Genomic DNA, 6979 nt, shown 5'->3' with positions numbered 1-6979 from the left:
TGTGTGAAAGCAGGCGATACGGATCCACATACAAGGTTATCGAGCGAATGGAAGGAGGTCGGCTTAGGGAGCGCTGCTGGGATAGAAAACTCTCCAAATGATAGCAGTCCGAGAGTTCATGGAGAATTATCCAGCTGGAGAAAGGGGGTGAATCAAGTGAAATGAAGAGTTCATGGAGAATTATCCAGCTGGAGAAAGGGGGTGAATGAAGTGAAATGAAGAGTTCATGGAGAATTATCCAGCTGGAGAAAGGGGGTGAATGAAGTGAAATGAAGAGTTCATGGAGAATTATCCAGCTGGAGAAAGGGGGTGAATGAAGTGAAATGAAGAGTTGGCATGTGGGCCGGGCATCATTAAAACGAGATTCTGGCTTCCTTGATGATTAGGAAACCATAGTCAGGTTTAGAGTCTGTTTGCTTCGCCCTCCATGACTTTCATTTCCTAAATTTTCCAAACTGAAATCGCTTTTTCTTGAGTTTTGGTATTTTCAGTTTCTTGGATTTCAGTTTTTTGGCGATGTTCTATTTAGGTTTCTTCATTTTCTTCATTTCCTTCAGTTTCTTTTTTGCCTTTGACTTCAATTTCCGCTGTTCGCGTTGAAGTTTGGCTTTGGCGTCCTTAGATTTTGCTTTCACCGTCTGTTGCATCTTTTTGATCTCTTTGATGCTTTTTTCTTTAAGCTCTTTTTTCCTTTTCTTCATTCGCTCTTTTCTCTCCTTTTTCTCCTTTTCCTTCTTCTCCTCCTTTTTCTCCCTTCTCTCCTTTTTCTCCTTTTCCTTCCTTTCCTTCTTTTTATCTTTTCTCTCCCTTTTCTCCTTTTCTTTCCTGTCCTTCTTCTCCTCCTTTTTCTCCCTTATCTCCTTTTTCTCCTTTTCCTTCCTTTCCTCCTTTTTATCCTTTCTCTCCCATTTCAGCTTTTCCTTCTTTTCCTCCCTTTTCTCCTTTCTCTCCCTTTTCTCCCTTTTCTTCCTCTCTTTTTTTGTCTCCATTCTCTCCCATTCCTCCTTTTCTTTATAGTACTCCTTTCTCTTCTTTCTCGCCCGTTCCTCCTTTTCCTCATAGTCCTGCTCTTCACTCTCCTCTTCACCCTCCTCTTCATCATAAATTTTCTTTTTCCTTCTGTCAGTCCGGTCTCTTCTTGACGATGCCATCAAATTCCGAAAGAAACTGCTGGATGTTTTAGGTTTCCTTTCAATTCTTTCTTCACTCTCCTGTTCTTGGAGACTGGAAATTGATGGACTTACTAAAACAAATAAAAAATAAAAGAAAGCAAATCGGTTAATATGTTACGGATCGTCCCTCGACAACGTGTACATAAAAAACGTAAAAACCCTATGATTCCCAAGCTTCAGAGAAATGTTTCCTATAATGTGACTTTCAACCTTATTTTCTATTTTTTTTAACAGTAGCAAATAATTGATATTCTATTTATATTGTGAAATCATTTCTTAGTAAGACGGGTGAGTTTAGTTCCAGCAATGAATTTTAAAAGTCCAAGTTTGATGACATCATACGGTCAAAATAAACGTATACTCTTTCTATTATTCATTATTGTTAATATATGTTACCCAAGGAACTTAAGACGCGGAGGGACTCTTCATCCGGTGGTCTGTTTTTTCGTTGTCTACAGCGGCGAAACCTAAAATAAGAATAATAAACCCGTTAAGGAAGAAATGGATTCCAGCAGCATCGGAGTGTTTCTCCCCGTGTATAGTATACATGCTGTTTGGTCATTTTTTATATAGTGCGTTGTGTTGGATGTCTCTCCGCAGCATTTGAATTTCCAACAATTTGTATAACTTACTGTACGTAGAAATAGACCCCCAGTCCGGTTGCCATCGCGCATATAACACAGATGAATGCGTTCTCCACGATCCTCAACACCGGTCGTGAATGAACTGTAGAGAGAGCAAAAATATTTCTTAGCACAAGAAGAATGTGGAGATTATACGTATTTATATAACACACAGACAGATTTCTATATTAAAGCTTAAAGAAAAATAGGATCTGCTACTAAATGAGATACGAGAAAATGGTCATTTCTGTCCTCTTCTGAAAGTAGGACACATTGTCGCTTCCAGACCTTCCTCTCCCCGAAGGCATTAATAGAACATGTCTTTTATCTCTAACGTTGTGCTTCTATCTTAGTGTAGAGGAGTTAGAAATGACACGTTTCTTTTTCCGGGTCCAGTTACTCCACTATGAGAGCATTTTCTATTATTGTGTAGTTTGCTATTCCATACGGTTATCATTAATGTTAAAAGAAAACACATAGCGTACCTGATTGTGCCATTCGTGTAATCAGTGAACGGAATCCTCCGATCGCCAGAGATCCTTTGTGACATAAACAGGAAAAAGGAATGTTAGCTGCATGTTCTCTATACAATATCTTTCTATTATCCCCGAGTTAAACTTATGATCAATGAATTCATTCATATGTATATAGAGTATTATGCACATTATTTATTGATTTGTCAATATGCATTATATGCAAGAGAAGATATATGTATTTTTTGCACTTTATCACTTTAATTATTAATCATATTTATTTATATATTATATTTATTTATGAATAGAAACTCTATGCACTTTATATTTATATGCACATATTTATTGGGCTCATTTCTTGGAGATGTACTTAAGGTTTATGTTGGCATAATATAACTGTTGTACAACCTTAAGAAGTTCCGAATCGAAACCTAGTGCGCCGGCGCGGCGATGGCCGTCCTGAGGTCCTGCTCTCGGTTGGGCGCCCCGCCCGTGGCGCGCGGACTCGGGAGATATACTCTTGGGCTTGCGTGCCATGGGGAGGGGCGTCCGATGCGGGGCAGTGAGTCGAGGGGCGGAGGCGCAGCACCGGCGCCAATTAAGGTTTCGGCGCGAAACTTCTGAGGGGAGGGGTATAAATAGTAGTACAAGATAAGGAAATAGCAGCGACCCCTTGAAAAAGGAGAACCGAAACGGCGTTGGGGAAGTGGATGACAATATGGGTAAGGAGCACATTGCTCTTAGTTATTATTCTGATTCACTGGAATTGCTTAAATATTTATAAACAATGTCAATAAGTGCTTTATATATTTATTAACTCCATAGTGAGGATTTTGAACCATGCCAATTTTTTATGATTATAGAATGGATAGGTGCACTCTATATAGAGTAAGATATAATTGTACTTGAATGATTCAGCACTTTATAATTCTTATGATGGTTTACATGCACTCAAGACACTTTATATATATATAGCCATATTGCCTCCATATGCTCTGATTATTTTCCTATTATAACCTCTGTTGTCTATATAATGAAATGTTTTTTATGAACTAAATTTTTGTATAATAAAATAATATATTTTATATAAGGGCTTGTGTAGAACTCCCTTTTTTTTTCTGTTAGGTGTACAATCTTACCATTAGATATTGGGTTGGATTCTCGTGGCTGGAAATTCCCATCGGTCCCTGCAAAAACAAACAACAGCGGAGTCATCAACGGCCAACAAACTTCTTCATTCATAGGAACCTCGGGAAGAGACGCGCAATTCCTCTGTGTCCCAAAAACATTTCTAAATATCATATGTTGTCCGTTGTAAGGTGAAGAGCTCTGTTTTCATTGAGTTTGTAACGGATTTAACTGATATTTTTTCTACCAAACCGCCTCGAGTGCAGCTGCAGGGCAGCGATTCCGGCAGCTACTGATACAAAGAGAATTATACCGCTGTTTTTACTCAACAATATAACCCGCTAGCAAGAAATAGTTCATGGAAACATTTGCCGCTGATCTGCTGCGGTCACCGGGAGCGATTCAAATCTAACCCAGAAAGCCGATATTCCCCAGTTTTATCCGGATCTCGAGTTATTCGGATTCTTTACCTTTCGGGCGCGGAACAGGAAAAGTCTCAGAAGTCAAACAGCAAATAGCAAATAGCAAAGCTACTACGATCCGCATCTTCTCTGTTAGGAGTCTACAGTAGAAGTGTCCTTCTGCTCTCTGATGTGCTCTATCTGTGTACTGCACCTGTGATGTCACAATGAAGACATGACATCATTGTGGCATTGTGACAGCACCTCTGCTGCATCAAGTGTTCCGTGATCTCAAGGTAATGAAACGATAGAGGTTTTGTACGTTTGCAATGTTACAAAATGACTTTTGATACAAAATAAAAATCCAGTAAAAATAGAAGAAACCTTTAAGGTCTTTTCCGGCCGGATCAGAGTCTATTGCTGGGCGCTGTGAGGATTATTATTTTCTTGTTATTTGTTCGTTTGCAGGGAATTAGGGAGCCGATCCGTTTATTGTTCAGTTAATTGTTGTTAAAGTTAATTCTCCCAAGATGTAGTATTTGAGGAGTCCTGATTTGGGAAGCAGCTGATACTCAGGAGACGGAATTCTATTCTCTTTCTGGCAGTAATGGGGCAAACATTACGAGGGATACATTGTTACTCGCTGCTTTTTTTGCAGGTTTTATGGTTATTTTGCTGATTTGAAACGGTAATGATGACCGTTGGAAACATTTATCACCCAAACAGATATATATTTCTGGAAAGCAGACAGCCCAGGGGGCTCACTGGGATCGCTGGGCAATCACGGGGCAGCTATTTGGCCGCCAAACTCTATAAATTTAGCCAAAACGTGATTTTTTGGGCTTCTTCCACCAACGCATCGCTCTGTATTTTTTCTGTAGGTTTGTGTGCATTTATTTATTTACTTTTTTCATCTTTTCTTCCAGCATAGATAGATTATTAAAGTATTTTGGAAGTGATTTGCTACAGTTTCCCACCATTTCATAAAAGGATAATGTTAGCCGGCCGCAGGATATATTCATTATAATTACACCAAACTGAGAATGAAGGGAAGGAAATTCACCGACACCAATCCTAACCGTATACCTGTACAGAACCGATTCAAACCTTACCGACTACAGCGAACGCGTCTCTACATCAACGACTTCTTCAGACTGCAGCCCCTTGTGGGGCACGGATACAATCTCCTCACATTACACGGCACTCAAACACGGGGCCACAACCTAGAAAAAGAGCCAACACGGGGGGGGAGATCTACATAACAGAGAAAAAAGGGGCAGAAAACATCCACGATCGCTATTTATAAAACAATTTAAACAAAAACCGCATAAAGCTCATTAAACGGGGTCTTAAGTTTGCCTGTATATATACTGTGCTGTGAATATTTATAACATCATTGGATATGATATGCTCTACAGATTTATTATACAATAATGTGCTTTGTATTTTTATTATAACAGAATGCGCTGTGTATATTTATTATATCATAATACGCAGTGTATATTTATTATATCATAATGCGCTGTGTATATTTATTATATCATAATGCACTGTGTATATTTATTATATCATAATACGCTGTGTATATTTATTATATCATAATACACTGTGTATATTTATTATATCATAATGCACTGTGTATATTTATTATATCATAATGCAATGTGTATATTTATTATAACATAATGCGCTGTGTATATTTATTATATCATAATGCGCTGTGTATATTTATTATATCATAATGCGCTGTGTATATTTATTATATCATAATGCGCTCTGTATATTTATTATATCATAATGCACTGTGTATATTTATTATATCATAATGCGCTGTGTATATTTATTATATCATAATGCACTGTGTATATTTATTATATCATAATACACTGTGTATATTTATTATATCATAATGCGCTGTGTATATTTATTATATCATAATGCGCTGTGTAAATTTATTATATCATAATGCGCTGTGTATATTTATTATATCATAATACACTGTGTATATTTATTATATCATAATGCGCTGTGTATATTTATTATATCATAATGCACTGTGTATATTTATTATATCATAATGCACTGTGTATATTTATTATATCATAATGCGCTGTGTATATTTATTATATCATAATACACTGTGTATATTTATTATATCATAATGCGCTGTGTATATTTATTATATCATAATGCGTTGTGTATATTTATTATATCATAATACACTGTGTATATTTATTATATCATAATGCGCTGTGTATATTTATTATATCATAATGCACTGTGTATATTTATTATATCATAATGCGCTGTGTATATTTATTATAGCATAATACACTGTGTATATTTATGTTAATAATAATGTGTTACATCATTTTATTCTAACATAATGCATTGTGTATGTTTATTAAAATTGAATCTTATATGTATATTGTTGTAAAATAATGTGCTGTGTATATTTATTATAAGTTAAAATAATGCATATATATTATTCTAACATAATGCAATATGTGTATTCACTATAAAAATATGCAATTTGTAATGTATATTATATAATAAAAAATCTGTGTATATATTAAGATAATGTGTGTTGTGTATACTTACTATGAAATAATGTGATATATATATATATATTTATTAAAACCCAATATGGCATAGAAATTCCAATTCACATATTGTGATGTGCGTATTTATTATAAAATAACGCATGGTGTATATTTATTATCCCGTTATGCAATATGTATATATTGTTAATATAACTCCTTGTGTATATTTATGATAACATAGTGAGTTGCATATTTATTATCACATACTATGATATGTTAATTTTTCAAAACATAATGCGCTGTGTATATTTATTAATACATATTTAGTCGGGTATGTTCATTAACCCCTTCAATCCCCTATAGACGTACCGGGACGTCTAGCCTTTCGTGCAGTGTCAGGAACACATCCCTGCCGCTGCACGGGAGAACAGGCTGTCGTTTGACAGCCTGGACCCCCCCCTGGCAGCAGAAGCCAGCGTCGCTGGCTTTCTGCTGCCCGATCTCCTGTAACAACTTGGTGTGTCATTAGCCTTGGGGGACTGAACCACATCCGGGTCAGTGACATTACTGCCGGATGTGCGACACTGGGGGAGAGAGAGAGAGAGAGAGTTTTGCAGAGCTGCAGTGCTTAGTGCAAAA

The sequence above is a fragment of the Sceloporus occidentalis genome, unplaced genomic scaffold, assembly GCF_023333645.1.
Source record: "Sceloporus occidentalis isolate IW3139 unplaced genomic scaffold, rSceOcc1.0.p SCAF_140, whole genome shotgun sequence".
NCBI lineage: Eukaryota > Metazoa > Chordata > Lepidosauria > Squamata > Phrynosomatidae > Sceloporus > Sceloporus occidentalis.
The sequence above is the reverse complement of the archived record's forward strand: the minus strand, read 5'-3'. Positions refer to the sequence as shown.